The sequence below is a fragment of the Eublepharis macularius genome, chromosome 7 (genome assembly GCF_028583425.1).
Source record: "Eublepharis macularius isolate TG4126 chromosome 7, MPM_Emac_v1.0, whole genome shotgun sequence".
NCBI classification, from domain to species: domain Eukaryota; kingdom Metazoa; phylum Chordata; class Lepidosauria; order Squamata; family Eublepharidae; genus Eublepharis; species Eublepharis macularius.
The window spans coordinates 21,775,766-21,799,423 of NC_072796.1; positions in this window are offsets into that span (position 1 = coordinate 21,775,766).

Genomic DNA, 23,658 nt, shown 5'->3' on the forward strand with positions numbered 1-23,658 from the left:
CAGTTCTTATCCTGTAACTCTTGTTGTTCAAACTTCTGAGTCAACTGAGCTGTTACCTAATTCCAATATGAACTGTGGAGAAACACCATTCTGTTTGTGGAGTTAACTTTCTATGGGCTGCAGAGGGGAGAGGCCAGTTCTGGAGAGGAATGTGATTGGAGGGAGAGCGAGTCAGTGGGAGTTGGAGGTTGACAGTTGGTGGCTGGAGAGTTGAGGGAGAGATGGCTCTGAGGGGAGAAGTAGATCTAATGTGACCCCAGGTATCAAAGGATTGGGCCTGCCCTACACAACATCTAATTAAGGCAGGAGGGAGATAGGGGTTTCTGTTTTCTTATTCCTTCCGTTCACTGTATACTTACCTGTGTATAGTTAGCAGTTCAATAAATTAGTTTTGGAATTGATGACGGAGGAAAGCTCTTCTGTTCCACATAGTCCCCCAACCGCTTGGGCCCACTAGCAGAGGAGGGAGGTTAGGAGGCTGTCCCGCCTAACCAGGACCCCATACAGGGACAGTGGTGGCAGCAACTACCCAGAGACAGGTAAGGGAGACAGACCCTTCAGATGCCTGGCCAGAGGCGAAAAGGGAGGGGTAGGAAGAGCGGGGTCTACCCGTGGGAAGAAAGGCCCTGTTTTGCCACATGAACATTCCCTACTTATTCTGCTTTGAGGCTGTAAGGCATAGCCTTTTCAAGGACAAATAAGCAATGCTATCTGAGTTTGGTTCCCTTTGGATTGAGAGCACACTAGAGTCTTATGGTGCTTTTGTTATACTTGTTCTATTTCCAAACATACAAGTATAGCCCGATTCAAACTTATATAGGCTTGAATCATTCGGCCACTTACCGAATGTGGCTTAAACATTTCCTAATCCGTACAATGAGAAGACTAATTGCCCCATATACTCCTTCTGAATTGCTGCTCACACAAGCTTCAACTGCTCAGCAAATTAAAATTGTTACATAAATAGCAAGTACTGGTAGTAAACAGTTCTAGCTGGGTTGGTAATGTGGTTCTTCTAAAAGAAGAAACTACCAGGTTTATTGAGAATGTTAAACAAATCAGTAGGATTAGCCATGAGAAATAATTGAATGACTTGGGAAATTTTCAGAAATCCTGTCAACTCTGTTTTTTTCCTTTTCACTCATCTTATATCATCTAATGTATTTTAAATGAAAGAAGCCAAGAAAGGGAAAAAATGAAGGAAAAATCTCTAAATTTGCTTTCTTTCCCCTTATTTCTCCTCCTCTATGTTGTTTCCCTTTTTATTCTTTACTTTTCAAGTGAACTGCACCAAAACTGTTAGAAACTGCAAAACTGCCCTGATTAATTGCATCTGATATTAAACAATTAACAGAAACCAACCATTTGCATTTTAATAACATTGTAACCATCTGGTAAATGAATCCATTAATCTTGATTAGCTGGGTATCAGGCTCTGGCATGTGGAGTTCAGTGATGTGAGTGCGGTTACAGGAGAATTCTGTTTGGCATATATTCAGTCTAAAGATGTTACAAAGAGCGAGGCAGCCTGACTAGGGCAATTCAAATGTGACATGGACCAGAAGTGTAAGGTAAGAGAAAGCATACAAGCCAGGTGTGCATTTCCTATGTATCTGTTCCACTATGGACTTATACACATCAACACACATGAAGCTGATTTATATTGAATCAGATCATTGGTCCATCAGGATCAATATAGAGTCTCTCTACACAAGACATCTTACATGAGAATCCTCAAGTGCAGAGAGACATAATGTTGGCTAGGAAGTGTAGTTTAAACTTCTCTATATAGCCAGCAAAGATCACTCCTCAGAGGGTTTGTCAATTTCCTCTTTGCCTCCCAAAGGGGACGTGAAATTGACAGAGCCTTCAGGGAGACCAAGAGGAAATAAACAAACCCTCTGAGGAGCGATCTCTGATGGCACTTCCCAGCTAGCATTGTGTCTCCCTACACTTGAGCATTCTCGTGTAAGATGTCTCATGTAGACAGACCCATAGTCTACTCAGAATGGCAACATTTCAATAGTCAAAGACTATCATCACCCAGTACTTGGTCCTTTAACTGGAGATTCCAGGATTGAGTATGGGCCTTCCGCCTATCAAATAGATGCTTTATCAGTGAGACATGGTCTCTCTGCTCTTTTACTTACATCTCTTTTATACCTGACTTGGATATCCCAGGAGAACCTGATCTCATCAGATTGCAAAAGCTAAGCAGAGTTGGCCTTGGTTACTACTTGGATGGGAGACCTACAACGAAGACCAGGGTTACAGAGGCAGGCAATGGCAAACCATCTCTGTTAATCTCTTTCCTTGAAAACCCCGCCAGAGGTCTCAATAAGTCAGTTATGACTTTAGGGCACCCTCCACCACCACTTTTATATCAGTTTAGTGACTTTCCCTAAGTAATTGTGGAAATTGTAGTTTTACGAGGGTGCTGAGGATTCTTTAATGAGATATCTGTTCCACTTCACTCAACTACCTTTTCCAAGGAAAAAGCAGAGCAGATATTATTGTTAAACCAGTTTAAGTCAGTGGTATCAATATTCTCTGTGGAGGTATATGCATTACACTGATTTGCAACCAGAAACATAGTTCTATATGTGGTCCTTTGATGGACTGGGAATTGTGTACTCAAGTGCACGCTAGTAAAGATACCATGATGGGTGCGATCCATTACAAACATCTGAGACAGCTTACATGACATGAGTCCTCTTATACGGTCATGGAAAAATGTGCATACATGAAATACCATTGTAATTAGTGATTTTTTTTAAAAAAAAATATCAAAATCTCCCTGGTGGCAATGCATGCAAAATGGCAGTTGTGAGGACTGACAGCAGGAAAAAGGACAACTGTGTAGGCGGGATCTTTGAAAATGCTCATATTCCCATCCCTGATGGCATTGGACTGCTTGGACTGTGCTCTTCTAAAAAAGGTCCAAGCAAACCAGATTTGGGAGAGAGTGTGAGGGTGGGGAGGGACAGTTAGAGGATGATGTCATGTGCATAGTCCCCCCAGAGGTGCTCCAGTATGGAAGCCAAAGTAGAGGAGAACTTCCATGTGGAAGCCATTGATATGTATTGGCTTTTAAGTGTTCGATATAATGAAGTGTAAATATTGATAAATATTGGACTGGAAAAACTGGTGTTCTAGAGCGGGACTAATTAAGCAACTTTTGGTGTTGATAGAGTGTCAAGCTAATCATGTTAAGAATTTGGCAGTTTTTCTGGTCCCTGTTTTGCTGATGGAGAAGCAAGTTGACATGGTGATCAAGTGTGCTTTTTCATTGGCATCTGACTCAGACATTATCTTCCTCTCTAAATTAACCATGCAGTCCTAAGCAGAGTTACACTTGTCTAAGCCCATTGATTTCAGTGGACTTATAAGGGTGTAACTCGACTAAGGATTGCACTAGTTGTAAAACAAGCTACTCTGATCCAGGCTTCTGTAAGATCAAGGCTGGACTACTGAAACATGCTTTCTTACGGGCTGCCCTTGAAACTTCAGCTAATGCACAAATGCAGCAGCTCATTTCCTTACATGATCTCGCTTACTTTTTCATAAAAAATTCAGCAGTAGCCAAATTCTATGTTTGTGAAGACCACTCTAATCTTCAGAAAGTGGTCCTGAGATGGATGGAAGCATTCACCCTTACTGGAGGCCAGGTTTCATAATACATTTCGTAGCATTAATCTAACACTGAGAGTTTGAATTGTGGAACATATGTGCTCAGTCAAAGCTGAGGCATTACATACAAAATCCCAAATAAATGTAACATTTATTTCTTTAAAGCATGGCCATTTCCACACGACTTAACTTATTCTGCAAAATAGCGAAATCTCACGCGAAATCTCATGAGAAGACGCTGTTATCGTGCGAGAAGACGCAATAATAGCGTCTTCCCATGAGATTTCGTGTGAGATTTTGCTATTTTGCAGAATAAGGTAAGCCGTGTGGAAACGGCCCATCTCTACCCTGCCTTTCCAAAGTAAATGCATAAAAAGTACAAAAAATCCATGTGTGTGTAGGGTGCGTCCCCCTCCCAAATCTGGGTGACCTCGATCCAGGTTTAGTTAAAGAAAATAAAATCCATGTTTCCTGAAATCTGGGTCAAATTCTTTGATCTATCCGATCCGATCCATGCCACACAGTCGCGTCCAACCCTCGGCTACTCCGTAGATCGTCCCCCTCCAGGCCTTTCTGTCCTATAGCGCGTCGAGAGAGATCCGCAGAGTCTCGCAGTGAAGGTTTTACAGGGTAGTAAAGGGGGGAACACCAAAATAACACAACTCACTTCACATTAAAGAATCACCCCAAAAATTGCTGTCAAAAGCACTTTATTTCTGTAACTGCTTTAGGTTACACAGTAGGAAGGCACAACAGAGCAGGAAAGCAGTGTACTACACAAAAATAACACAACTCACTTCACATCAGAGAATCACACAAACACTATTGCTGTCAAAAACGGTGAAGTGGGTTGTATTATTTTTTGTAGTACATTGCTATCATGCCCTGTTGTGTCCTCCTACTGTGTAACCTAAAGCTGTTCAAGAAATAAAGTGTTTTTGAAAGGAATCGTGCTTTGTGATTCTCTGATGTTAAGTGAGTTGTGTTATTTTTCTGTGTGGGGGACTGCTGGTGTAATGTGTCATAATGCTTTGCCTACTTGTACTTTGGAAGGGAGAAAATAATTTTTTAAAAACTTTATTTTGTGTTGTTCTTGTTTTATTCTTTGTTGTGTAGTTGGTTCCCATCATAGGGAACAATGGGGCTGGCTGGCCAGCCATCTCTGTAGGTGGTGGGGGAATTTGAGGGAGGGTGTCTGTGGTTCAGGTGCTCTTTCACAGGGACCAGCTGGCACTCAGAAGTGTGCCCACCATTGTGGCACCCCTGGGCTGTGCAGAATTGCCCAGGGAAAGAGAGTTTAGAAGTTCCCAGCATAGGGAACAAAGGGAGAGGGCTGGCCTTTGCCAGCCAGTACCTGGGGTTATGGGTGTGGGGCAGGTGGGGGTGGATTTGGGTCTGTGAGGGGCCAATGTGGGGATTTGGGTCTATGTGTGGCAGCTGGGGGGGGAAATTGGGTTTGTGTGGGGCTGTAAGGGGTGGACTTTAGGGGCTGAGAGGACCTACTTGGGGAGGCCATGAAATGCCCCCCCCAAGTTGGAGCAGTCTGAGCCTTGGTGGGGGGGGAGGAAGGGTGGGAGAAGGGCCCCAGAGGGTTGGGGGGCATTTTGCATGCAAAATGCCACCCCTGGCAAGATAAGCCTCCCCCAGCTGTCAGTGGTAGAAATGAGAGCAGAGCACCTACTTGGGGAGGCCATGACTTGGCCCCCCCAGGTGGGAGCAGGCTGAGCCTTGGTGGGGGGTGGGAGGAAGGGTGGGAGAAGGGCCCCTGAGGGTAAGGGGGCATTTTGCATGCAAAATGACACCCCTGGCAAAGGAAGCCTGCTTCTTCATTTTTCCCCATAGGAAATAATGAAGAAGATGAGCAGCAGCATGCTAACAATATGCTGCTCCTTCGCTTTCTTATGGGAGGATAGGGGGACCTGCTTTGGGGGGCCATAACATGGCCCCCCAAAGTCCAATCGGTCTCAAACTTGGGGGTTTTTTAGAGAGGGGTTAGAGGAAGGTCCCCACCAATTTTGGGCTGATTCAGTGGGAAAATGCCTCCCCCAGATGTCCGGGAAGACGCCGGAGGCATTTTCCCATTGAAAAAGCCGAAAGCCGAAAGCCGAAAGTAAGCCGAAAGCCGAAAGCCGAAACGGCTGGCCGTTTCGGCTTTCGGCTTATATGAAAGAGTATCCTCTTTCGGCTTTCTGCTTTCGGCTTTAGTCGAAAATTTTTGGCTTGCACACCCCTAGTCTGGACTCCTCGATTGCTGGTCATTCCTTCTCTGTCCAATCTGGAGGTCCACACCAGTGGTTGCTCTGGTCTAGGTACTTTCTTCTGGTCACCAGTTCTTATGGTCTGGTCATTCAGCCCTGGCCACTAGTCATCACTATAAATAACTAACTGTAAAAAATCCTGAAAATAACTGTTTCCAGGTTTTACTTATGAGTTATGACTCTCCAGAATGAAAACACAAGTCCGGGCTGCTTCATAGACATGAAACCTCATGAAATGGTGGGGAGGGGAGTTAAGATCTGGCATTTACCAGTAACGCAGCATGAGCACACATTTCACTTTGAATCTGTGCTGAATTTCTTTCTTCCAATAAGATCATTGCAAGCGAGGAGCAAACAGCAGTCCCAGCCAATTCCCAAGATAGATGCCATTCTCTTTCCCGCCTCCTTCCTCCTTCACTCTTTTTGGGGATCTGGAAACTTTTTTTTTCATGAGAAAGTAGAAAAGTTTAATGGTGGGGGGGGGAGCTGACTCAGGTCCCGTGGAATTTGAATGTTTTGCCCAATTTGCTTGAAATTTGTAGGTTCTTTAAAGTACAGGCAGAAGATGCCCTGCTACAATTTTGGAGTCATTTGGTTGAAAAACTACAACTTCAGCCCCCACCCCTCCCCAGAAAGAAATAATGAAAATGCAAGGATGGCAGGAGGCTCCTGCAATGGAAGCCTTCAACAAACCACAATAAGAAAGGATAGCAAATGCTATCCTTTTCATGTAAAGGTAAAAAATTGTTAGTCAACGTAAGAGTAGAGAAATGAAATGAATGCAGACAGGGCTTTGTTTTCTTAAATGCTGGTGGCTGGCTGGAGGTTTCCTGCTGGCTGATGCTTGATGGGCATTTTAGGAATTAGTGAAGAGAATTTAATGTGGCTGTGCAGAGAGAAACCTACTTTGAGGGGTCTGTAAAATTGTCCCCTTTGTCCAATCTGCTTGAACCTTAGAGGCTCTTTAAATTAGAGGGAGGATTGTGTTCTGCGTGATTTTGGTGCTGTTAAGTGCAAAAGCAGCTGTTCCAGAGCCTCCAATTGGTCTCTCCTCCACACTGAAAAGAATGGCCCCAAAAACACATGAATGGGAACAACTGAATAAATTTCTACCCTGAGATGGCAATGCCCCACTGGAAAACTACCCGGTCAAGATAAAAATTTTACTCAACAGCCCCAGATATGAAAACTATGGAAATTTTCTACATATGCACCCCTACTACCTGGTGGAGAGTGCCCTCAAGACATAGCTGACTTACGACGACCCACTAGAGGGTTTTTCACAGCAAGAGACTAACAGAGGTGGTTTGCCATTGTCTGCCTCTGCAACCCTGGTCTTCATTGGAGGTCCCTCATCCAATTACTAACCAAGGCTGACCCTTCTTAGCTTCTGAGATCTGACAAGATCAGGCTCACCTGGGCTATCCAGGTTAGGGCCCCTACTACCTATTCATTTCTAAAAGATTATTTTTTCTTTGATTTAGATCAAAGCCCCCTTATCCCACACTGGCTCAAAGTGCCAAGGGGGTGGCAACGTATGACTTACCATCCGTGGTAAGCAGGGGGGGGACACCAAAGGGCATGGCAGCACTATCTTACACAAAAATAACACAATTCACTTAACATCAGAGAATCACAAAAGCACGATTCCTGTCAAAAACACTTTATTTCTTGAACAGCTTTAGGTTACACAGCAGGGGGGGAACACCAAAGGGCATGGAAGCAGTACCTTACAGAAAAATAACACAACTCACTTCACATTAAAGAATCACCCCAAAAATTGCTGTCAAAAGCACTTTATTTCTGTAACTGCTTTAGGTTACACAGTAGGAAGGCACAACAGAGCAGGAAAGCAGTGTACTACACAAAAATAACACAACTCACTTCACATCAGAGAATCACACAAACACTATTGCTGTCAAAAACGGTGAAGTGGGTTGTATTATTTTTTGTAGTACATTGCTATCATGCCCTGTTGTGTCCTCCTACTGTGTAACCTAAAGCTGTTCAAGAAATAAAGTGTTTTTGAAAGGAATCGTGCTTTGTGATTCCCTGATGTTAAGTGAGTTGTGTTATTTTTCTGTGTGGGGGACTGCTGGTGTAATGTGTCATAATGCTTTGCCTACTTGTACTTTGGAAGGGAGAAAATAATTTTTTAAAAACTTTATTTTGTGTTGTTCTTGTTTTATTCTTTGTTGTGTAGTTGGTTCCCATCATAGGGAACAATGGGGCTGGCTGGCCAGCCATCTCTGTAGGTGGTGGGGGAATTTGAGGGAGGGTGTCTGTGGTTCAGGTGCTCTTTCACAGGGACCAGCTGGCACTCAGAAGTGTGTCCACCATTGTGGCACCCCTGGGCTGTGCAGAATTGCCCAGGGAAAGAGAGTTTAGAAGTTCCCAGCATAGGGAACAAAGGGAGAGGGCTGGCCTTTGCCAGCCAGTACCTGGGGTTATGGGTGTGGGGCAGGTGGGGGTGGATTTGGGTCTGTGAGGGGCCAATGTGGGGATTTGGGTCTATGTGTGGCAGCTGGGGGGGGAATTGGGTTTGTGTGGGGCTGTAAGGGGTGGACTTTAGGGGCTGAGAGGACCTACTTGGGGAGGCCATGAAATGCCCCCCCCAAGTGGGAGCAGTCTGAGCCTTGGTGGGGGGTGGGAGGAAGGGTGGGAGAAGGGCCCCAGAGGGCTGGGGGGCATTTTGCATGCAAAATGCCACCCCTGGCAAGACAAGCCTCCCCCAGCTGTCAGTGGTAGAGATGAGAGCACCTACTTGGGGAGGCCATGAAATGGCCCCCCCAAGTGGGAGCAGTCTGAGCCTTGGTGGGGGGGGAGAAGGGCCCCTGAGGGTAAGGGGGCATTTTGCATGCAAAATGCCACCCCTGACAAGACAAGCCTCCCCCAGCTGTCAGTGGTAGAGATGAGAGCAGCTACTTGGGGAGGCCATGAAATGCCCCCCCCAAGTGGGAGCAGTCTGAGCCTTGGTGGGGGGTGGGAGGAAGGGTGGGAGAAGGGTCCCAGAGGGCTGGGGGGCATTTTGCATGCAAAATGCCACCCCTGGCAAGACAAGCCTCCCCCAGCTGTCAGTGGTAGAGAGATTAGAGCAGCTACTTGGGGAGGCCATGAAATGCCCCCCCCCAAGTGGGAGCAGTCTGAGCCTTGGTGGGGGTGGGAGAAAGGGTGGGAGAAGGGCCCCAGTGGGCTGGGGGGGGCATTTTGCATGCAAAATGCCACCCCTGGCAGGACAAGCCTCCCCCAGCTGTCAGTGGCAGAGAATGAGATTAGAGCACCTACTTGGGGAGGCCATGAAATGGCCCCCCCAAGTGGGAGCAGGCTGAGCCTTGGTGGGGGGTGGGAGGAGGGGTGGGAGAAGGGCCCCTGAGGGTGAGGGGGCATTTTGCATGCAAAATGCCACCCCTGGCAAAGGAAGCCTGCTTCTTCATTTTTCCCCTTAGGAAATAATGAAGAAGATGAGCAGCAGCATGCTAACAATATGCTGCTCCTTCGCTTTCTTATGGGAGGATAGGGGGACCTGCTTTGGGGGGCCATAACATGGCCCCCCCAAAGTCCAATCGGTCTGAAACTTGGGGGGTTTGTAGAGAGGGGTTATAGGAAGGTCCCCACCAATTTTGGGCTGATTCAGTGGGAAAACGCCTCCCCCAGACGTCCGGGAAGACGCCGGAGGCATTTTCCCATTGAAAAAGCCTAAAGCCGAAACGTTTCGGCTTTTTTTCTTTCGGCTAGCCGAAACGTTTCGGCTTAGCCCGAAACGTTTCAGCTAACCTGAAAGAAGCCGAAACACTTTTGTTTCGGCTTTCTTTCGGCTTTCAGAAAGCCGAAATGCACATCCCTAGTCCAGACCAGACCTATATGTGTTGAAATCAGACCAGAGGACGAGCAGGAGCACAGAGACAGATTCTACCAGCCAAAGGATAGGAAGAGGATGTTAGGATCGGTCATGATTGAGAGAACATATGTAACGCCATATTAATGTCTGTAGTGGTTTAGTCTTTTTCTCCCTCCAGGTTTCACACCGCCCTTTCCATGGGAGAGAATGCTGCATCTTATCTATTTCTTCCTAGATGGCCTTGCGGAACCAGCATTCCCACAGAATGGTTTTCTGCTATGTGAACTCTGGGGGGAGGCTGGGATCTGAGAGTTTGATCTGTAACAACTTTCACTTTACAATTCTTTCCTAACAAAGCTTTGCTCAGCCAAGACCATCTTGGTCCTGGATTGTGGACACCTGGCCTGAATGCTGTCTTTCAAAATAAAACCTTTTGAAATCAAAAGACCTTGTCTTCTTGCAGAAGGGAGGAAGATAGACTCGAGCCATATGGTATGCCATAGTCTGACAGAGGAATCTACTTTTGCAGAGACAATTGAAGAAACTTTTTCTCCCAGAGACTGCTGCATTGGTAAATAGACACTGCACACTGTTCTGAAAAAGAAAATATTCAGCTATTTAAAAGCGTTAATGTTTTGCATTTAAATAGTTTAGAATTTATTTCTGCTTGCTAAGATGGGGTTTTTGTTGCTGTTATGTAAAATACAGATCTCATAGGAAATAAAGAGGGGGGTCTGCCTCTTTTTGTTAAGACTTAATGGTCTCTATGCCATATTTCTAAATTAAACAGGTGGTTGTCTTGATTTGTACAGATCACAGTTGCAGGCGAGTGCTAAATAGTGGGAGGAGAGCAGGGAGGGGGCATGGTGACAAGAAACACACGGACACAGTGCTGGAGGTAAAGAGGCCACAACTTTAATGGTCTCTATGCTATATTTCTAAATTACACCGGTGGCTGTCTTGATTCGTACAGATCACAGTTCTTTATATTTTGACAATTCACTGATACAATAGGGTAATTAATTTTCCCAAGATCACAAGGGATAAGAAAAGTCTTTGCATTTACAGCCTCTTCTCTTGTCATTGCACCATATGGAAAGATGTCAGCACATGCATGATAACATCGCTGTTCAGAGCGATTTGTATCCAGGCATACGTATTTCTCGGATTTTTCCTGCACTTCAAAGCTTTCAGGATGTAAGCTTTGTTCTTTAAGAATTCACTCAGGATATTGCATCCCCTCAGCACCCTAATACTAGCACTTAAGGTGTTAGGAAAAGGGAGACATAAAAGTCTGAACATCAAATATGCAGACTTTGGTCTCCGCTCAATTCTTACAGTCCATCTGTCAAGTTCTCTTCATTTCCCCTCAGCATTTAGGAACACCCTCAACTTCCAATCTTAGCCCAAATTTGTCTCAGGATACCCAACTGACACAGATGCATGTACTAAATATTCATATGAATTGGCTTCATTTACACAATATGTGGATTGCCTGGGTATAAAGGTAACCCCAAAAGGAGTTGTCGTTGGCTTATTGGTCACTTTATGCACTCCACATGAAAACCACTACATTTAAAGATCCTTTCTTGAGGCATACAAGGGACAGCGTCCTGCCCACTCTTTATTTAGGACAATTTTTATGATTTTTCTTTCATGTTCACTCTTAAACACAGAGAACACCAAGCAGGGTTTTTTTTTCTGGGAAAAGAGGTGGTGGAACTCTCGAGAGAGAAATGAGGAAGACACATGGGATTTTTTGAAATCATATTATTTTCAAGCACTATTGCTGAGTATCTTCAAGAGGTGCTGGAACACCATACCCCCGCGTTCCCCCTGAAAAAAAGCCCTGACACCAAGGATTCATGGCCTCATTTTAACTTGGCATCTGGAGGCTTTTTCAAAAAGCCATGCCACTTTTTAGAAAAGTTTTGGAGCTTACCAGGCACCATGTCTAAATAGCAGCCCATAATATTGCTCAAGATGTAGTAGGCTTTGTGACTCAAATAGTGATAAATAAAATGGACCCTCAGGAGGGATCGATATTTATCTATCTTAAAGAGCTAGAGCAAAGAGAAAAGTGTTGTGCATGAATGGAAGCTCTCCTAAGCTTATGAAAAGAATGCACATTGTGTGCAAGAAGCAACAGCAAGGGAAGAAGAAAAAGCAACAGCCTGGGAAGAAGAAGAGGTCATGTGGCAAGAGACTGAAAGATGTTTTGTAAACTGTTGTGATTTTTATCCCCTGCCATACTGAAGAATGTACCAAGTCTGAACTTGTCCTCTTCCAGATAGCTCTGCCCAAATATGTAGAGAGAAAAGTCTGTATATCAAAGTACCCTGTCTTTCAGGCCTGACAGAATCAGCCCCTGTTGACCTTCTCATAGCAGGCAATGGCAACGAGTATATTGATTTAAAAACATGTTGCTGCATGGCTGCTGTAAAGTTGCAAAGGAAGGTGGAACTAAATGGCTAGAACTGCCAAAGTGGGTTTGGTGAACTACCCAATCGCTTCCATTTTCAGTCAGCTGGATGTCACTGTGGGAGAGTGCCTTATCAGTCAGATAAATAACTGCTATGCTTACAGAACTTTTGTCAAACCAATGCTGAACTATAGCAGTGATATTCTAGCCACCCAGTTTTCTATGGCCCTGTTTTATAAGGATAACCCAGTCAAAACAAGGCAACAGCCCTGGATGGTGATAATGATGGGCTTGCTCTGAGAGCTACTCTGATTTATTGCAGTCAGAAATTAGACCTTTGGGGCCACCTTCATGTCAACGTATCTTTTCAAAGAGAAACTGTTGTTAAAACGGTTGCTAACTGACATGAAAATATTGACTTGTAACAAGGACACTTTCTGCATTCTAAGTGATGACTAGAGATGGGCACGAACTGGGAAAAAACTGAACCATGTGGTTCGTGGTTCGTCAAATTTCATGAACCATGAACTTTCACGAAACTGCTCTGGTTTGCAAACTGGTTCATTTGGTTTGTGAAAACGTCACATCCAGGTCAGAAAATAATCACTTCCGGGTCAGTAGAAGGTCACTTCCAGGCCAGCAGAACTTCACTTCCAGGTCAGCAGAAGGTCTGCAGGAAGTCCATCCCTTGTTGCATAAGAAACTGATTGTTTGGTACTAGGCTGTCTGCAGTGATGAACCAAAAAATGAACCAGCCTAAAAGTTCGTGACGGTTTGTCAGAAATGGGATCTGATGAACTGTGTTTCTTGAACCATGAGACGGCCTGGTTCGTGCTTAATTTTGATTCATACTTTGGTTCATGCCCATCTCTAGTGATGACCAGGCAGGCTGATTGAAACTCCAAATATTGTTAGCTTCCCTCTTTGTGAAAAAAGTGAAAGTGACACTGAGTGTTTACTTGGACTATGCTGAAGCTCCGCTTACAGTCAGCACAAAATACCCTGTGGATCACATGGGTATGAAGGTGTTTAGCATCGCTACAGGCAGCTGCTTAAGTAATGAGGAGAATCTATTCGTAGGCCAGCTACACAAACTGCTGGGAATAGGATTTACAGACAACAAAGAGGGAATTTTAGTATTCCAAATGGAACAGGGCAGAATCTATCATTTTCCTCCAACACCGTACCTGCTACAGGACAACATCGTTCTCCACCACAACCTGGGCTCTCTGAACTTGACAGCCTGGTTCATATTCCCCCTGGACTGAACTTTTTCTCCACAGTCCAGAAGGTCCTGTTAGAAGCTAGGAAACCATCCACCAGGAAATCATACCTAGTCAAATGGAAAAGATTTTCTTTTGGGGCCACAGGCAACAACTTGAACTCAGTCTCAACCTCATTACCATCTGTTTTGCACTATTTGGTCCAGCTAAAGGATCAAGGTTTGGCTAATTCCTCCATTAATGTCCACCTAGTGGCCATTTCGGCCTACCATGATAATATAAATGAGAAATCTCTCTTTGCCCAGCAGCAATACAAGACCTTCCTCAGAGGCTTAGCAAACCTGTATCAGCCAGTATCTAGGCCAATTCCCCAGGGGAGTCTCTTCTTGGTTCTTGCTTCACTCATACATAAATGACAGCTAAAGGTTCTGACTGAAGGCGGCTATAACTAAAAAAAAAATCCAAAATGTTTATTGTGGTACATAACCAGCACAATAACAACCTAAATGAATCTACAAAGTACATAAAAGAATGGTATCAGTATCGAAGAGCGTTTAAAATGAACATAAAAGACCTAGGTTGTGAAAATCTCTGGTTTCATGCTGAGATGAATCGACTCATGTGGATTTATAGGTGTAAATATAAAAGTATAAAAACAATATAAAATTTAAAGTTAAAAATTTAAAAATTTGAAAGCCAGGCTCAGAGATAAACAAAACATGGAGGACTCTAGTATCATATGTTCAATGACCATTGTAATTGGTGTTATAGCCAAGACTATAACCTCGGCTAAGAGGGTGCATTGCAAGCCCTGAGATGACCTTCCTTTCTTTAAGATGTTTGCAGATATGGGCCGTTTCCACATGTCTTATCTGCCTGTGGAACATCGCACAAAAGACCCGGAAGACACCATCTTCTTGCGTGAAATCATGCCAGGAAGATGCTGTTATCAGGGAGTTTTGCACATACATGCATTTGTATACACATGCATACATGCATGTGTATGTTGAACCACATTGTGCTGTAACCTCGAGCAGAAGTTTTCCTCATTCCATTGTGAAAAGTGAGTTATCTAAGTTTTATATTACACAGGTATCATACATTATAGGAACAGAATAAAAAAAGATTTCTAAAAGTCACTGCTTTTTAAAAAAATAAGTCCTCAAACCAGAAATTCTGACTGGAAAAAGAATGCTTGTCCTTCTGTTCCATCATCTAGTATATATCTCATTTCTCAGTCTGAAAAAAAAGTAAGATCATGACAGCTGAGAGAGCAGGTCCATGACCCTCCAGATCCACCATAGTATCATTTGGTCCATTCATCCTGCAACCTCATTAAAATGGAAACGCACACCCATTGGAAACTTTAAAAAATTGTCTGCTAAATAACAACCCCCATTCCTTACCTTCCCCCTTCCATTTCTTCATTAAAAATTGATACTGTTACCATGGATCAGGAAATAATACCTTCAGGGGCTGTCTCCAGACCCAGCAGCCAATCAGTGTTGTACATAAAAGGGGGAAATCTGTGCTTAGTTTTGTTATTCTAAGGAGTAAGGACTAGTTCTAGCTAAAAATAGTTGCTGTTTGACAAGTCTGGTAAGGTCATAGAATTAGATCCTGGCTTCTTTGCTGAGTCCAAAGGTCAGTCCTGCCACCCTTCTCCCACACAAAATGAATCAAATAGCTCCACAGGCAAATGGCTTTGCATTGATTAAGATAAATGGAGAGGAAGGAGCTCATTCTTTTTGATTTTCCTCTGAACCTCAACAATACATCCTGTTTCCTTGATATGTTATGCTTGGGATTATGTGTCAAGGTACTATATTGTTATGCCTTCACTGGTGTCAATAAATCAGTTGTTTACAGAGGGAGAAAAGGAATGAATCCCTTCTGATCTTTCTTGATTAATCAGAAGAGTGGACATGGTCGATCATATAGCCTTGTTAAACTGTTTAAAAATTAGCGTCAGAATAACAGGTACTTCTTCTGCGTTGGTTTAGGTCATCGAACTGTTCCCAACGAGTTATTGTTCAGGATAAAGAATCTGCAGTATGCGGACTTTTCCCATGGTGTTCAATAAGAACCTCTTTTCTTGCCAGTGTTGCTTAATAATTGTGCCAGAACGTGTCATCAATATGCTAGTGACACTCTAGATGATCTGAGGGCCAAACTACAAGTGACACCTGACACAGGTTGGACACTTGTCAGCTTCCCTCAAGTTTTGATGGGAAATGTAGGCAGCTTGGCGGAATGTTGGACAAGTGACAGTAGACAAGTCCATTGGAAAGCAGTTGGAGAGCCAAGCTGCAAGACCAGGATGCTTACATTTCCCATCAAAACTTGAGGGAAGATGACAAGTGTCCAACTAGTGTCAGGCATCACTTGTAGTTTGGCCCTGAGACTGGCTCCTTCTGCTCTTGGCCAACATCTGCTGGCTGTGGTTGAAGGAGAACATGCTGAAACTGAATATAAGTAAGACTGAGGAGATATTGGTCAGAGAGGCTGATGTTAGAGAAGGGATTGCATTGCCATTTTTGGATCTGGTGAGCATGTCATTGGATGCTTGAGAAAGGAGATCAACTGTTGTTTTGAATCCTTCCCTATTGAAGGGAAGCACTGACTCTAACTAGTGTCATTGCATATACCTCGTTTATAAATATTCTGTTCTTTCTATTTCTTACATTTGTATCTATCACATATGCTTTTGTTGGCTGATTTGTTAACCAACCATTCAAGGTCCTATTTTCTTGACTGTCTTTCATGCCTTCTCAACTTTCTGTTTCTACCCAACTTCCTCCTCTCTAATGGATTCTAATGAACTTTAACTGTCTCTCCCCAACCACATCATGTGTAAAGCTCTGCCAGTCCAGCCATAGCTTCCCATCCTGACCAACCGCAGGCAAGTCAAGCAGTGACCAATCATCTTTCTGTTACAGGCTTCTCCTTTTCCTAATCTCTCTCTCTCAGAGCTAAGCTATAAGAGACGAATTACATGAGGACAAGCAAGTGAAGGAGTCGCAATGTTAGTGGGGAAGCTGAGTTTTAAAAGAGACTGGAAGGCTTTGTCAATTTCCCCTCTCACTGCTCAGAGGGTTTGTTAATTTCCTCCTTGCCTCCCAAAGGCTCTGTCAGTTTCATCTCCCCTTCTAGGCAATGTCAGCTCCCCCTTCAACTGACTGGGATCAGGAGTGCAGCAGGTGGCAATGCCCGCCCCCTTCACCTGACCAGAATCAGGTGCATTCACGAAGGCAATGCCCACCTCCTGCCTTCATCCAGCTGGGAGCAGGCACGGAGAAGGTGGCAATGCCCGCCACCCACCTTCACACACCCTGGATCAGGAGTGGAGCAGGTGGCAATGCCCACACCAAGTAATCACTCAATTGGGATCAGCTGTGGAGAAGTTAGCAATGAACACCCCCCCACACACACACACATCTATCTGGGATCAGGCATGGAGCATGTGGCAGTGCCCACCCCATTCACCCAGCTGGAATCAGGTGCACAGCAGAAGGCAATGTCAGCTTCCCCTTCACCTGGCCAGGATCAGTTGCAGAGTAGAAGTTAATGCCCTCTCCCTTTCACCCAACTGGGATGAAAGTAGTAGGTGGCAATGCCTGCCCAGCACCTTCACCCAGCAAGGATCAGGAGTGGAGGAAGAGGCAATGACCACCCCCTGCCTTTACCCAGCTGGGATCAGGTATGGAGCAGGAGGCAATGCCCACCCCCTTTCACCTGGCCATGATCTGGAGCAGATGATGAGGCAATGCCCACCCCCCTTCACCCAGCTGGGATCAGGCATGGAGGAGCAGTTAATGCCCTCCCTCCTTCAATGTACCAGGATCAGGTGCATAGCAGGTGGCAGTGCCCGCCCCTCATGCCTTCACTTGTCAGTGATCAGTAGTGAAAGAAATGGCAATGACTGCCTCCTGCCTTCACCCAGCTGGGATCAGTCATGGAGGAGGAGGCAATGTCTGCCTGCCCTTCCCCCCCCTTTTTAGAGCCTGTTGTATTTTTTCCCCAGTACAGGCTTTGTTGCTAGTTTTATTCAGGGCTTTTTTTTCGGGGGAAAGAGGTGGCAGAACTCAGTGGTGGAACTCAAGACTGCACAATGACATCACTTTGGGTCAGCTGGAACAAGGGGGGGAGTTTTTTTTAAAGTTTAAATTGCCCTCAGCGAAAATGGTCACATGGCCGGTGGCCCTGCCCCCTGATCTCCAGACAGAGGGGAGTTTAGATTGCCCTCCGTGCCTCTCGGCATGACCATTTTTAAGAGGTGCTGGCACTCTGTTCCACCATGTTCCTGCTGAAAAAAAGCCCTGGTTCTATTAATGTTGAAGTCTCCGTGTATAATCAAGTTAGGGGCCTCCTTCACCAAAGTGGAGGCCATCTTTGACAGCCTGTTAATAAGTAGGATGTCAGGGACTTGAACAACTCTTGGACTCCCTGACCATCCTCAGTGTCCATGCACACATGTAGTACATGGACACTGCTGCTCCATTGCTGCTCCATTGCTTGACTGGGATTGGCTTTTTAACCCCTTGAAGAGCCGTTGGGATGCACCCTTGAGCCAGGAGTGGGGAAATAAGGAATGAGTCACAGCTGTGATTTGGGTGGCAGCATCTTCCCACAGGAATTGTTCAGATCCCATTGTTGCCATAAATTGGGGGGGGGGGATGTCTCCTTGTGAGCTGGAAGAATTAGCATACAAGGAGATGTAACAAGCGGCGGTAACTAGCAGGATCTCCACCAAGGTATACCGGGATTGTTCCCTCTGAAAACTCTCCTTGAAAGAATCAGATGGAACAAGAATGTTTTTTTATTAAGGTGAATCAATAAGGCAAACACATGGAGAACACACACAGCATATACACAGAGCTATTTAGAAAGGCAGTGAGGAAAAGGGAAAGGTGCTATTTACCAGTCTAGGAGATAGAGAATATCCATAGAGAGTAGCAGGTGAGAGTCCAGCATATCACGGCAAGAAGGAGAAGGCTCAGACATGCATCTGAGGCTGTGCAGGTGGATTCAATGAATACACACACACAGCTTTGGTGGAGGACACTGAAATTATACTATGGAACATACCCTGAGGCAGGATTGTGTCTTCTGCCTCAAAAACAATAGCTTAATGGCTATCTCTAGAGGTGAGACAATGAAATGGGAAAGGCTTGATTAAAGATTCCTGGGTAACTAAAGGTAAGAAAGGTGATTGATGACTTGCGATTGTTGAATGAGAAGAGTTATCAAGTCCCTGATTAACTCTGATTAGGAAGGAGGGGGAAGATCAGAAAGGCATGGGCGAGATTAACTCAGGAACTCCTGGAAGAACTCTTTTGTCCTACTATTTTGCATATCTCCAGGGTATGAGGTAGCTAGCTCACCTTCCCTGTGAATCACATTCCAGTGATTTCCCTTCTAGCTGGACCTGGAACGGTTTTGCCTAGCTAGGCAATGTGCCATGTGCTTGAAGCACATGAGGAGGAGTTATGATATAGTCATATTCATAAATCTCCCTATAAGTGTGAGGGTATGGCTTGACTGCTAACATCATGGGTGTTCCAGAGGGGTGGAGTCTCCAAGGGGGCTGGCCCCAGGATGAGGCAGGCCCTTCATAAAGCAAAGGAAAAGAAGCACATGCTGGCTCTGGCTCCTTGGGTTGAAAAGAGCAGAGTCCAGAGAGAGGTGGAGAACAAGGGTGGAGAACAAACCTCTTTCTCTCTCAGGGCCAAGCTACACATGACGAATGACACTTGAATGGCAAGTGGATTGAGTGGAGGGCAAGTGAACAGGGAGAAATACGCTTGCCGTTCAAGTGTCATTCGTCATGTGTAGCTTGGCCCTCAGTCAGTCCTGTGGGAGGGTACACAGCACCCCCTGGTGGCAAGGATCTACACAGGGCAGATGGTAAATCATCAGGCGCTCTATTCTATTCTTGGTACCCAGCACAGGGCACCAAGAATCAGAGTTGACCAATGTTTCCATTGGTTCCCTGTGAAAGAAGAAAGACTCATGGGTTGAGTGCTTGATCCAAGCCACATAGACCAAATGTATTCAACAAAGTTGTTGTGAGGATAAAATAGAATAATATCTTGAGCTCCTTGCAAGACAGTAAGATACATACTTAATTGTTTTAGTTATAGTCCACCTTTCTCACTGAGGCTCAAGTTGTATTACTAAAAACCACGCTGCATAATATTGTTGGGATTTTTACAAGTGTCATTCTCTTCAGTCACGAAAGAGTTAATCTGTTTGTGTTTAGTTGGAGACAGCTAGTTAGCATAAGGCCAGTTAGATGTCTGAGTTGTTCTTCTGGCCAGGGTAAAGGGGAGTTGCATGCTTAAAGAACAGATCTAGGATTGATTATTGGCTGGCCAGATTTATTGGGGGGCAATTAACATTCTTTCCTTTACTCACGACGCCATTGGTCTCCAGTTAGTTAGACAGTTATCTCCAGGATGTAACGATGTAGGAACTAAGTTAGCTCTTCTTTATTTTATCTCCAATGTAACCTTTAGTATTTTTTCCTGTACGTAGTAAACACTTATTTTAGAAGCTGAGCACACGTGTCTGTGAGTCTTTATCTGCTGTGCAAATTCTCTACTCTGCAATTAACTTTATCCAACAAATATACTTTGCTTACTTCGTTTATACCCTTCCTTTCCTACAATGGGGACCCACAGAAGCTTATATTATTATTCTATCCTCCATTTTATCCACACAACATGCCTGTGAGATAGGTTAGGCTGAGAGTGTGTGGCCCAAGATCATCTAGCAAATTTCCAGGGAAGAGTGCAGATTCAAACTTGGGTCTTCCAGATCCTAGTCTGACACTCTATCCACTACATTGCACTGGCTCACTGTTTATTGTTGGATGTAATTGAATTTTGTTTGTTGTAATGCATACAACCAACAACATTAGAGAACAATGCACTAAAAGCACGGTATAATTTAGACAATAAAGCAGGATTGTAAGACTGCAGGACAGTGTAGTAAAAACATTACATTACATACAATAAACAGTGTAATAACACTGGACTACAAAATTAGTGAACAATGCAATAATACAGCACAATATACACAATGAAGACTGCCTTAAATTCCACAGATGCCAACTTCAATGCTAACAATATATGTAATGATACGATGCTAGTGGGAAAAGATTTTAAGAATCCAGTGAAAAATGCATATTGAAGATATCCGTTAATATACTAATATAGCATAGTCACTGCTCACACCTACTCCAACATAATCTTTAATTGAACAGCCTGTCACAGAAGTGTTGTTTTTATTGTGAAATTTCTAGTGCTAATTTAATCTGAGAGAGAACGAATCCCACTGTAATATTGCTGGCTGGCTCCTGAGCCAAATGGCGCTCCAGTCTCCATTAAAGTAATCAGTTTTGCAATGATGATAGCCTCACAAAGTTTCTTCGATTCACTTTCATGGTATACTACTTCATTCATTAGTGTAATATTTGTGGGGAATTGTAATGCACAAGATTTTTAAGAATGAGCTTCCTACTGCTGTGTTTAGAATGGCTCATCAGAGGTAACAAAATTGCAGTCTTAGGGCACAGCTGGGGCTAAGGATTGGGCTCCATGTGAGCAATTTTATTTTCCTGATCCTGTATCTCGAGGATGACCAACTTCCTCATTCTCAAGGGCTACTTTACTTGTTTTATGGTTGGTTTGGAACTGTAAGAGCATAACATTCTCATTTCACTGAAAAATTATATTAATAAAGGACCAAAATTATGTTGGCCTGTCAGTCTCTGGAGGGTCAGATAATATTGCTTCCAGGCTGAACCTGGCCTCCAAATAATCAGGTTGTCATTCCTCAATATCTTCTCTACCATGATATTCTGGAAATAAAATAATTGTCAGTGCAATCCTAAACAGAATTACTCCAGTCTAAGCCCATTGATTTCAAGGGGCTTAGACTAGGGTAACTCTGTTTAGGATTGCTCTGTGTGTGACCAAAGAATCTCACTTTATAGTTCAAGGCAGATCTGAATCAATTGACAAGACAGCTTATGCCTTTCATTTCTGCAGTCTTCAGTGGAGCAGGAAGAAAATACGTATTTGGTGGCATGGAATATTTTTTACCCTGCAGTACTGCAGTCCAAGCTCTGTTCATGACCTGAGTTCAATCCCGGTGGAAGCCAGGTTCAGGTAGCCAGCTCAAGGTTGGCTCAGCCTTCCATCCTTCCAAGGTTGGTAAAATGAGTACCCAGGTTCCTGGGGATAACGTGTAGATGACTGGGGAAGGCAATGGCAAACTACCCCGTAAAAAGTCTGCCAAGAAAACGTCATGATGCGACGTCCACCCATGGGTCAGTAATGATTTGGTGCTTCCACAGGGGACTACCTTTACCTTTACCTAAATAATAATATTAGGAAGATGCAGGGCTGGGAAATTCTTTCTTGATTCAATATAATTAGCAGCAGCCTTCTGCAAGATCCCTCTTCCTCACCTTAATGAAATTTGCAACTTTTCTGGCATGAGTTTTTCCGTGATTCTCTTTCCCTTACAATGCAGAGGAGTTAGCCGTGTTAGTCTGTGGTAGCAAAATCAAAAAGAGTCCAGTAGCACCTTTAAGACTAACCAATTTTATTGTAGCATAAGCTTTCGAGAATCAAGTTCTCTTCGTCAGATGCCTGATACAGAGACTGGCCAAATACAGAAGAGCAGGAGAGAGAAGAGAGGCGGCAATTAGGGGGGGAGGGGGAGGGCGCAATCAAAACATTCCTTTGCTAGTATATGTAAACATCTCCTTTTGGTGTGTGTATCAGTTGGCTTCAAAGGAGTTTGCCCTGTTAGTTTGTAGCAGCCAAACAGCTAGACCATCCAATTCCAATGTAGTATGGGCCTTCGACAACCACAGCTCTCCCTGCCAGATGCATCTGACAAAGAGATCTGTGGTTCCCGAAAGCCCACACCAGGTGCCACTGAGCTTATCTATATTATTACATTTACTTGGAATCTACAGTCGCTTCTTTGCCCTGCAGCCTGTTTTCCTGGGGATGCCAAATGCCAGTCTCTGGGCCTCTTTACACATGCCCCAAACTTATTGGGGGAAATCCTGACTTAACTTGTGTTTAAAGTGTGACCTGAAGTTTACTTTTAAAAATAGTGGTGCTGGGGAGATTGGTTCCTGGGTGTGCATGGAGGTAAGAGAAGCATCTGCATTCCCTCCTTTGAACTCTGCATGATTTAACTAGCAGAGAAGGGCCTTGGAGGGAGGGCTATTTGTGTTACAGCCAGTTCCATGCATCTGCCCATATCATCTAGTTACCCCAATAAAAATTGAGTTTGGGGCTCTTGTAAAGATGCCATCTGTCTATGCTTTATTACCTATCTTCCTGTGGTTGCAAGAATATGATCAGCATTTGTACCCTCACTACTTCCGCCTCTGCTTTGGGGGATAGAGCAAAATGTATGTTTGTGTAATTCCTATGTAATGCTGCCTGTCTTCCTGGGGGTAGAAGCAAATTTTCAGTTTATGTGCCCTATCTATACTGTGGGTGCGAAAACATCTCCCTTGTTAATGCTATTGTTATCCAGTGCAGCCCAGTGTCTGCTCTGTAACTGACTGTTTTCTTGGAAAGGCCCAATGTCTCCCTTTAGCCAGTTCTGTAACTATACTTCCCTTTATCCATGAACGGCCAAACGTCTCTTTCTGTCCATTATGGAATTCTATCTCTTTTTACTTTAGAGTACCAAATACTAACCATGAAATTGGCCTTATGAGATGGCCAAATGCCTCCCTCTTTCTGCAGCATTACTCTGCCTCCTTCTAGGGGTGGTCAAATTCTCTCTTTGCTTGCTACATAATACCACCTGTTTTCATGGGGTGTAAAATGTCTGCATTCTGCCATATGAATTTTCCCTTCCTTTGCCCTGCGAGCATCATCTTAGAGGTACAAATGCTTTCTACATGCTCTAGCACCCCTCCACAATACTCACAAACCTTTATTATAATTGCTTACAAGCTAGAAGCTTTTCTCTTATCCTTGTGATCTTCCAGGATTAAAATCTGGAAGTTTTTTCTCTTATCCTTATGAACTTTAGTATGAATGATGCCCTGGGCAAAGGATAAAATGCATGAGAATTTCATCCAAATTGGATGGAAACAAAGATATTACAGCCAGAAATGTGTTTTGTTTTGAAACTAATGGAAATGACTGCTAATATAACAAAGAAAATGGACATACGTAATAGAATGAAAACAACTGAAGTTTTGAAAAGAAAAAAAAAGTACCAAAAATCTGTACTTCCCTCTTC